Raw genomic sequence first — 11,118 nt, 5'->3', positions numbered from 1 at the left:
GGGGGTTTTAATTTTTTAATATTATTTTTAATTATTTTTTATTAATAATGAAGGGTAATATGGTAAAAAAAATAAAATTGAAGTGGAAAAGAATGATTTTATAACGTTTTGTAACGTTGAGGATGCTTTTAATAACAAAAAAAGGTCGGGAACGATTTTGATTTTCACCCCAAATCTTAAAGACGATTTCAGTACTTAACCCGAGATAGAACAATGCAAAAAAAGTTCAAAACTTTCACATACCATTTTACCGTAACACACAGAAAAACAAAAGCAAACCATTGGGAAAAAAAAGGAAGCACAAGGTTAACAAGTAATAGGGCAAGGTTCACATAACAAAGAAGATACCTCTAAGAACCTTGCTTCTTGTTCCAACCTCACGTTAATGGTAAAGAAATGATAAAGAACCGAAAGAAATGATAAAGAACCGAAAGAAGAAGAATAAAAAATTACCACACAAGACCTCACGGTTTTGCTTTTGACGATATAGATGCTAGCCGAAATCCCACACACTCACTCGTCAAATGCATCATGCTAGGAAGAGGTATCCACATCCTTATAAGGCATGTTTCGTTCCCCTCCCCAACCGATGTGGGCCTTACAATCCGCTCCCCTTCGCTGGCACATCGATCCGGATTCTGGCTCTGATACCATCTGTAACAGCCTAGATCACCCGCTAGCACGATATTGTCCACTTTGGCACACAAGGTCTCACGGTTTTGCTTTTGACGATAGGGATGCTAGCCGAAACCCCCCACACTCACTCGTCAAAACGCGTCATGCTAGGGAGAGATATCCACACCCTTATAAGACATGCTTCCCCTCCCCAACTGATGTGGGCCTTATATATCACCTCAGCACAACAGAACTGGAAGGTAATAACAGAAAAAGAAAAGTCTGCACAACTGACTTCACTAATTGACTAACTGAATTCTGAGCTCTTAGCTTTTTGGCATAAGCTTCACGTGTTTCATTGTTTCCTCTATCATGGGAGGAATATGCCATGGGAGTTTCCTGAACAGTCATCGGTGGCACACAAAGCATCAAACAGAGATTAACGGAAAAATCAAAAACCCTAACAAATTCTCTCTACTCGAGCCATTCGAGAGAGAAAAAAAAAACACAAATCCAAACTCAGCATTATGCTTCTAGAAGATTCCAGATCTTCGTTTACAATCAGCTGCCGACAAAAAAAACACAAAAATAAAAAAATGCACGACTTAATAATTAATAAATATTCAAAAATAAATAAATAAAATATTGAAAATAGATCAGAAAGAACAGTGAAAATAAGAAAAGAAGAAGCTCACGGAAGTTGTTGCTTGAGAGTTGAAAGCAGAAAGAATAAGTTACATTTAACAATGGAGGTGCATTTGAGTTGAGGCAGAGGGATCTATTCGCGAGAGAGACACAGAGAGAGTAAGAGAGACGAAGCGCGTTTGTGTTTCACGAAGTGTGCGTGATGAAAATGGAGTTAATGCTATGTTTCAAATTAACTTGAGAGTGTGAAGAACGGAAGGGAGAGGACTCATGAAGGGTCAGTTTTACAAGCCAAATAACACGTGGTTTGGAGGTAGTATAGATGATGTAAGAAAGAGAAAATGGGATCTAAAATTGTTGCGGTGCAGTTACGGATTACTATTATTTATTACGGAGAATTGAAAATGGAAGAATGACAATTGAAGATGTCCGTGAATGAAAAAGGGAGATGGTGTCACTAGATAGATATTAGGAAAATGGGATCCCTGTATTATTTATGTAACAACAATTATAATTAAGTTCTAATAGCTTTTCATAATCTTAATCTTAGCACTGAGCAATGTACATAAGGTGTAAGTTCGTCAAGTGAAGATCCTCATCAGCAGCAACCCTTTGATGGCCCTTAGCTTATTTTGCTTTATTCTCAAACATGAGTTCAATGAGGGTCTTGTCCCAATCCTCCATCTGTATTTCAGTAAAAAATTCCTATATTAGAAAACATTTTCAAATTCATTTCAATTAAGAATAGTTACAAGTTCTAGTAAGTTTACTTGCCTGCTTTAAAACTGAGTAGTTACTTGTTATTGCAGAGCCATTGTTTGTAGTGGTGAACATCTCATCAGAGATTTCAATGTCCAGAAATTCATTATCGCCCTGTTCACAAAAGTTTGAGACATTCAATTGGTTCGTTCGTTAATTAATCTACGACAAAATACTATGACATCATATGATTCATGTAGTTGACCTGCTATAATAATTGGTATACTAGGCCTAATTAATTAGCCTCAAATTGAGTTTGATTCATCTCTAATCTTTTGGAGATTCAATAATTCTCTATATAGTTCTCTAAGCTCTTATTTCATCAAAATAGTGAACAATAACACATGTATATTGGTAGAAATAAAATGTGGTATGTACTAGTAGCTACTTGCCTGAATTGGACTGAAGTTGTTGCTTGTTTTTGAAGTCTCAGTTGACAGATTCATGTTGTTTCCATTGGATGGAACAATCACATTTCCAGAAATCTGAGTTTGTCATGTTGCAATTAAGAATTTTAGTTTAAGAAAAGATATTAATATGTATTATATTAAATAATTTAATTAAATATGTTAGATTATCATTTAACTATTTTCAGCTATATTATTTATACTCGAAAGATGAAAACATATTCTCTAACAGTGAACTATAAATAATGTGAACAAAATTATCTAAAGTATGATGAACCTGTTGAATAAGATTAGCCGAGTCAGAAAAGTCAAAAAAGTCATCAGGGATTTGGTTCCCTCCAACCTGATCAAACAAGAAAAAAAATGTAGACGGAAAGATTAATTTTGACGTGATATCATTAAAGATCTACATTATTATCTAATAACAATTTTTCTTTTGAAACTTTTATAGTAGTAGGTAATTTAGTTAAAATATTTTGGTTCCTAACATTGTTGAAAAACATAATGTACCTGTTCAGGAGATTGCACCACATTAGAAGAAGTGGATGAGTGAGGCTTAAAAAATTCTTTACCGTCTAGTTTCTCGACTGCCTGGTCATACTATAAAAAAGTGACGAAGCAAGTAAATAATACAATTACCAACATTTTGTGAAAGTTTTAAAATAAGAATTTAATTTTGATATATTATCAGTATAAAATAATTTTACACGCACGTGTATCTAATTACGTAATACTACCTTAATAAAAATAATTATTTTTTTTATTAATAATATAAATAGTCTCTAAAACAATAAATATAATTGTATGATTGTATAAAATTCTTTATATTAAAAATGCATCAAAATTTAACTCTTAAAATAATCTATAACGTTTATATTGCAAGTGATAGTCTACATTACCCGTAAAAAATGTTTATCTAAATTACTACCTCCTAGGCAATGATCTTCCAAACCCTATATTATACCATTGATAATTTTAAAGAGTAATGGTAATCCTTTAAGGTAGTAACATAAAATAGTACTAGAGTTATTAGATAATGTGGCAAATGAATTCAATCAAAGATTTTGGTTAATTGAGAATATAAAAGTAGATAGGCATGCATTAAAGTTAAATCCATGCATATAAGTTTGATTTTTAAATAACTCATGTACCTCTTTGAGAATATATATGCATGTCCTCTAGCATGAAGAGAAGGTTGAAAAGAACGTAATCATCATCATCTAGAATACTCTGATCCTCATTGATTGCAGTTGCATTTTTAGAGTGTTCTTCATTGCTGTCGCAAGGGCTTTCAACAAGCGGAGGCAATTCTTTGTCTTGGATCCCTCCTGAATTCTTTTGTGCTGCTGCATGATGCATCAACATTGCTGAAAGTTCATCAATAATAATTCCATTATTGTTAGCCGCGGTTGCAGGAGGCCGCGGTGGAGGAGCATAATATCCAGCAGGAGGAGGAGGAGAAGGCGGAGAAGCATAGAATCCAGGAGGAACATAACATCCTTGAATCGAAGCAGGATAATTTCCATTATTCCCAAAAGCTCCCACGTTGACATTATTGATAGGAGCTCCATCCATGAATCCAAATCCATTAACATTACTATTATAGTGGTTATTGGAAATGGAAATAGGAATAAGAACAGGAACAGGAACAGCATTAGTAGTTGCACCACCAACACCATTGAACCCTCCATGGCCTTGGACACCATAATTATACTTCATTTGATTGTGAATTCCTGCAGGGGGAACACTAGGGTAACAAGAAGGAGCAGCATTCATCATGGGAATGTTATTATTAACATTAGGGTTTCCCAAAGAAACCATGTTTCCCGTTCCAAGATCATAGCTTTGATGATACACTCTTGGATCATACCTCTGCTGCTGATGATTGTTAATCCCCATTGGTGATTGAGCATAGTTTTGATGATGCATTACTGGATCATATGGAGCATTAATTGGAAGCTGATGATGGATCATAGTGTTGTTGTTGGCATTACCAATAGGAGCTTTTGGTCCAAGGAATTGGGGTGCAACTCCAAGACTCATGACTTGGTTCAAGGCTGTGTTATTATTGGTTGGAATGAGGTAAGGAAAATTAGGGTTGTAAGGGTGATGGTAATCAAGGAGAGCTTGGATCAATGAAATGGGTAAGGGAGTTATATAATAATTATTATTATTAAGCTTCTCATATAAGGCTTGTAATGCTCTGATCATCTTAATTGGAAGCTCAGCAGCGAACCTTGACCTTAGTGTTCTTTCAGATATTCCTGCAATTATCCTTTTCTCTGAAATTTTTTTCAGAAATATGCGGTAATTCTGCATGCGTATGCATGCATAAACGTTAGCACTTATTGTTTCAGAATGTTACATTATTATTCTTCTTAATAATTCTCACCAACACAAATAATCTCAATTCATGGTATATATACCTCTTGCATGCTATGAGTAGTGAGCCGCAAAAATAAAATCCGAATTCTTTCTAGAAAATAGCTAACTTTTATCATGTTACCAAACACCAATGAAAACCCAAGTACACATATTTGAGCTAATGATTCATAAAAAAATTTCAGTTTTTGCTTCGAAGCAAACTTGTGGCTTCCTTTATTATGTCAAACAGGACTTTTCAGTTAGATAGTATTTCACCAACATCAATCATTTTTATAGTAATACCATATAGTACCATCGAATTAGATTCGTATAAGGTGATATGATAAAAATGAAAACAACACAAAAAGTCAATAATTAGTTTTTGTGAATTTTATTTGGATGCATAATTTTGTTAGGGTATCACATGCATATTGAAATTAGGACTTATGTATACATATCAAGGTATGTAAAATTGAGATTTTAGGGTTTACATAAAATCTAATAATATCGAAAGATTATAAATGTTAAATCAAAATTCTAACTACTAAATTAATAAGCTTTTAGAATTTTTTTTTCGAATGTGTGAAATTTTTTTAAGTTATTGACTTATTTTTATTATTTTCATAATAAAATCAAAAGTCAAAAGACTTTAATAATAAAAAGTAAAGAATTGCATAAAAATATTGTCTATTTTAATTATATTCGTAAAAAATTAAAGAAGTTAATTGGATAAAGATAAAAATCAAATACCACTACAAGAAAAACACTCATTCAGGTATACTTGAAAAGTGTAGCCAAAAGTGAAAAAAATGATGTCTTAGGCTACGGCTACGCTTTCTGGGATACAGCTACGCTTTTTGGGGTAATTCCTATTCGGCCGTTACCTATTCTCAAAGGCTACGCTTTTCTGTACCAAGGGCTACGCTTTTGGCGTTTGGAAATAAGGTGCGCTTTTCAAGTGATGCTATCCAAGACCAAAGGCTACGTTTTTCAGCTTCCATTTTTGCCAGACTAGGATACGCTTTTCAACATCCATTTTTGCCCGACTAGGATATGCTTTATCAAAAATTCTACTTAAATAAATACTTTATATATATATATATATATAATACAACATAATAGTTAATATGATTACATGTATAATAATTCTGCATTTTTATTTAAATGAGTTAAATATTATAAAATAAAAATAAATACATAATTATACTAAATAATTTCTTTAAATAATAAAAATTATCTCTAACCAAAATATATTTATAATAATGATTCAAAAGTACTAGAATGAAGTTAATTGTAAAAATTCATACATCTCATACTAAAGTAAGCATAGCCATATTAAAATAACCATAATATCACTTAGAATTTACAACTAATACTCTACAAAAAAACATATCCTACATACATAAGTATCTTCTAATAAAAGTTATTAATCAACCATAGATGTAAAGATTCTAAACAGCTCTATCTTAGCTAATAAACCACAATAATAATAAGCTTAATCTTCATTGCTTAATCTTCATTGTTACCCTGCATAATTATATAGAAAAGTAGTTAGAAAAATATTCATAACTATTCTGTTTTCCAAAAATTTCTTAATAGGATAAAATAGTAAACTTATATTATTAATCATTATAAATATGAATAAACATGATAAAATATTAACTCCATATTGATCATTTAAGTAAAGAGTTAAAGATAAAGACAATTATGTATTTATGCTTGTTATTCTCTCATTACAACTATTTTAAATGCTTATTAAGTATATATATAGTTATAATTGTCAAACATTTTTTTTAGTTTTAATCTTGACACGATAAGAGAATGAAAAGACAACATAGAAGCATAATGAATAACAGGTCATCATAACCACTCCTAAAGAGGAATGAAAATTAAAAAACAGTAATGGCACTCAATGAGGAACATACATGATAAGAATATACCTGTGCTTGTAAAAGCAGCCCTTCATTTGTATCATTTATCAACTCATTTCCCTTGTCAAGATGAAGTTCACCATGTTGAGAATGATTTGCTACAGGGCTAAAATTTCTCAACTCCAGTGCATCTTCAAGTTGCTGTTTCAGAGAAGCAATCATTTCTCGCGGATTTTCAGTCACCGATCTGATCAACCAAATTACTCAATTAGCTAACATCATAAAGAAAAGAAGAATAATATTAATTTTAAAGTAATTTAAGATTAGGCTTACCACCTTCTGATTAAGCTGTTCTTGAATTATATGATTATCTGCTACTTTGACCTGAATGAGCACAATAACATTGGACTCGTCAGAAAACAGCTAGCAGCAAGGCAATATGTTCATGCATCATCAATTGCCAATTGCAATGTCTATGCTACATAATAAAGGCACTGCTGTCTCGCATGATTAGCAGCATGGCGATTAGAAAATCAATTGGATTAATGACATACTCTCTGTTTTTGTTTAAGTTGGAAAATACTACAACAAAGTTGACTTTAAGGACTAAATTTAGGATTTTTATTTGCCCCTCACATGATCCACTAAAGCCCTTCTCAGTGCTAGCTTTCATTTGAACCCTATCTGGAGTCTGGACTTTCTGTTTAATGTGAATGATATGTATGGATCTATTAGAAAGACGTAAATAATTCTCACCTCAAGTTCGAAAGATTTCTCATTTAGCTGTGCCATAAACTCAGAAACAGTCTTCTGCATAAAAAAACAGCATTAAGCTGGACTACTAACAAGTGAAACAGCACAAAAAATAACGTCAATTGAATGTACATGTGACATCCCTGATTGATCCATCTTATCTGAAACAATGACAGAATTAGAAATTTGCTTTTCCAGCAAATCTATTTGTTCACTCTTTGCCCCCATATTAGGCATTCACTTTGGCTTCATTCAAAATTTTAGTTGAACCTCTGATAGAAAAGAGAAATAAAGCTGGCAGAAACATACCAAGATAAAGTCTTATTGGATGTTGAAAAGATAGTTCACGAGCATACCCAAATTTCTCTTGAGGACGCCACGAACTACACTTTAAGTCTGAAAGAGGTGGGGGAAAAATGAAAAAATCATCCTTGACAAAACATTAAGGTGTATTGACAGGTATTAGTCGTCTTAAACTTTTCCCTTTAAACCATACTCACAACCAGCAAAGCATACAAAATTAAAGATGATTTTTCAAATACAGAGGTTTCATAGTTGCTTCATGCAGGCTACCTTTATCACCACATCTTTTATGGAAAGACTCATGAAAGTTTACAACATCATCTGAGAAAAAGTACCTAAAGAAGTCTTCAACCTTTATCTGCAGTTTGTAAATTTAAAATTTTAAAATTTCTTATAAATTTACAAGACTAATATTAATAAAGTCAACAAGGGAAAACTTGAAAATGAAAAAAAAATGGTATAAAAGAATAATTTCATTAAGATTTAAGGAGAAAGATAATATGATAAAAAAGTAAAACAAAGGATTCATCTATAAAGCATAGCTTTTCAAACCCTAAACACAATGGGCATGAAAAATTGATCAATTTTGCTCAGGCAAAGTTTCCTAGGGTTATATATTTAATACTTTTTAACTTCTCAGAACATAAATAAACAGAGGGGCTAGAGAATTTCAAAGACGGGATCAATCAAGTCAGTTTACCAACTTCTACTTAAGTATAACAGAAATTGTAGTTAAGCAGAGAGCTTATATGGCTAATCCACTACAGTTAACTATTTAAGTATAACAGAGCTGCAATACATATAGCATACAAACTCCAAACTCATCAAAACTTCCCGATTGTTACAAACTTCAGGCAGGTTATTTTGTGACAATGTATGATAAAGTATACGCCTGAATCAATATAACAGTAAAAATTTCATTTTATTTATATTTCAATAAATTTCTCGACATGCCATTTGGATTCAGTCTCACAAACTACACTTGAACTACACTTGAAGTCTGAAAGGGGAGGGGGGGAAAATGAAAAAATCATCCTCGACATGCCATTTGGATTCAATCTCACAAACAAAAATACCATGCATCTTCATCAACAACAGCATGCATGTTATCAAATCACAGTTCACAAACCCATATTTCACATATTAAAACCCCCAAATTAAAACCCTTAAAATCGGAACCCTAAACCTCTGAAATTTCAGAACCAAAATAGAAATCATTACATACCTTTTCAATGATGTGAGCACAGAGAAGACGAGATGAGAAGCACGGAGATGACGATGCCGAGGGCGCCGCAGCGACGATTAGTGCAGAACACAGAAGAAGAGCAATGGTCAGTGCAGTGGTGACAATGAGTGTCGATGGCGAATGGTGAGCGGTGACTGGCGGTCAGTGGTGAGTGGTGATTGGTCAGCTGGTGAGTGGTGAACTGGTTTGCGCATCGATGTGGTGAGTGGTGACTGGCGGTGAGTGGTGACTGGGTGGCGAGGGTCAACGGCGACAGTGAGAAGGAGAAGGGTGATGATGAGTGTCGTAGGTGATGAATGTTGAAGGTGAGAATGGCGAAGTTGAGGGTTGTTGAGCGCGAAAGGGTTGGCGAAGGTGAGGTTGTGCGCGTATTGAAGGTGAGAGGGTTATGTTGGAGGGAATTGAAAGGAGAATAAAAATTTCACTGAGTGTTAGGATTTGGCTTTCATATATTAGGCATCATTTTTAAAGTACACCCAAAACATAATAAATAAGTTATTCTTTAAAAGTGTTGTGTTTGATACAAAAAGTGAACGCATAGATATCAATTTATGACTATGCTTTATAAGTGATTTCTATAATATATCTAAGGCTACACTTTTTAAATGATACTACAATTGTGTATTCTTTTCTCTTATAAAAAGATAACACGAAAAAAAGCGTAGCCTATTCTACGTTTTTCAAATGTAATTTAAAAAAAGTATGACTGAATAGATATTTTTTTGTAGTGTATACAAAAAAAAATAAAAAAAATTTCTATTTTTAGTATCACAAGAATCTTACTTTTTGTGTGTCAACATTTATTTTTCGTAACAATTTTATCAAAACCACTTTTCAAACAAAAGTGGTATAAAAATCATAATTTTTTTTTGTTAAGATATTAGATTATCTTTCAGTGGCTCCATATCAACTTATCAAGCATATATAAAGAACTATAAACGTAAATAGAGAATTACTATAATTCTATCAATTAAGCAAATCATGTAAGTATAAGTGAAATAGCTAGAAAAGCAAACCTGCAAGTGACTGGCAACATTTTCCCTAGTCCAGTTTGGCACATTCATCACCTCAAGAATTTTCTTTGGCACCGCCTCTGGACAAATGAAAAAAGCACCAACACATGACAAACAATTACATATGAAGCTCTTTTAAAATAAATAAATAGATTTAACATAAATCTGATTTAAGAAATTCTAAAAATCCTTTTGTATTTCAGGGGTAGGAGAATAACTTCGACTGGACAAAAGAATCTTAACTAAGTTGTTTGGAGAATTGTGGTTGCTCCTTGAGAATGGCATTATACTATTGAAAACTGATAATGGTCTTTTATTAGGATTTAATTTTGCTCTAAAAATAATATCTTTTTTTTTCACTTGTCTATATTCATTTTAGTTTGAAATTTTGAGTAAGACTTTTGTTTAACATTACCGTGTTATCACTTGAAAGATTGAAGTATATTTTTTTAAAATTTTATAGATATTTAATTATTTTTACTAAAATATAATTAGATGTTTCTTTTGTTAAGTATTATAATTTTTTTTTCATATTAAATAAATATTTTTTTTATAATTCTATAATGGTGTAGTTTACATTCTCTTTAATCATTAAAACGAGGACACTTAATATCCCAAATCGCAGAAAACAACATCTGTAATAAACTCCTAATTACAAACATGTGTGTTAAATACAAAATAGGAACTCAATCATCCACCACTTCTCACTAGCATCATAGCACCATCCACCTTCTTAACCTTACACGCGCCTAACACAAGCGCAGGTAAAAAAAGCAGGGGCAAGAAATTAGTGCAAGCAGTACATCATCGAGCTCCAAAAATATTATGAATATGAATAATGCATCGTCAATAACATCATCAATTTTCTCTAGTAATGGCAAAACTGAAGCACATCCCAATTATGCTCTCTTACACTCATATATGATTGGAGTGATCAATCACAATAATAAGAACGAAGCCAATAATGAATCCCATCAACGTAAGACTCTCTCAACGTTGGATCTAAGATTTGATACAGAGAAGCTATCGAATCTTTTTGAATAGTCTAAAGTTGGAGGATCTAATTTTGATCCCATTATGTTGAGAAAAGTTTTCTTTTTCTTTTTTTTTTCTTCTTCTATTGTTAGCATCAATTAATGTTG

General features: G+C 32.5%; 3 long non-coding RNA genes across 6 annotated transcripts in view; all 3 read right to left on the bottom strand.

Moving 5' to 3' along the window:
- LOC110262672 overlaps window positions 1-662 on the bottom strand; it is a 2,802-nt gene extending 2,140 nt beyond the window's left edge. The window contains exon 1 of the long non-coding RNA XR_002347578.1: window positions 454-662. This is a non-coding gene — a long non-coding RNA (uncharacterized LOC110262672). The remainder of the gene's footprint in view (window positions 1-453) is intronic.
- On the bottom strand, window positions 928-1,629 carry LOC110262671. Its single transcript, XR_002347577.1, has 2 exons — window positions 1,311-1,629; window positions 928-1,180 (listed from the first exon to the last, which is right to left on the bottom strand). It is a non-coding gene; the product is annotated as an uncharacterized LOC110262671 (long non-coding RNA).
- LOC107642211 lies at window positions 6,078-9,408 on the bottom strand. Of its 4 annotated transcripts, none has more exons than XR_002347576.1 (7): window positions 8,943-9,408; window positions 7,988-8,075; window positions 7,724-7,810; window positions 7,418-7,471; window positions 6,998-7,045; window positions 6,731-6,908; window positions 6,078-6,317 (listed from the first exon to the last, which is right to left on the bottom strand). It is a non-coding gene; the product is annotated as an uncharacterized LOC107642211 (long non-coding RNA). The 4 variants fall into 4 exon arrangements; XR_002347575.1 differs by having other exon boundaries at window positions 8,053-8,075; window positions 8,943-9,407; XR_001620641.2 differs by lacking the exon at window positions 7,988-8,075 and having other exon boundaries at window positions 7,418-7,468; window positions 8,943-9,407.

This window comes from Arachis ipaensis, chromosome B05 (genome assembly GCF_000816755.2).
Source record: "Arachis ipaensis cultivar K30076 chromosome B05, Araip1.1, whole genome shotgun sequence".
NCBI lineage: Eukaryota > Viridiplantae > Streptophyta > Magnoliopsida > Fabales > Fabaceae > Arachis > Arachis ipaensis.
This window is presented reverse-complemented; position numbering and strand designations above follow the sequence as displayed.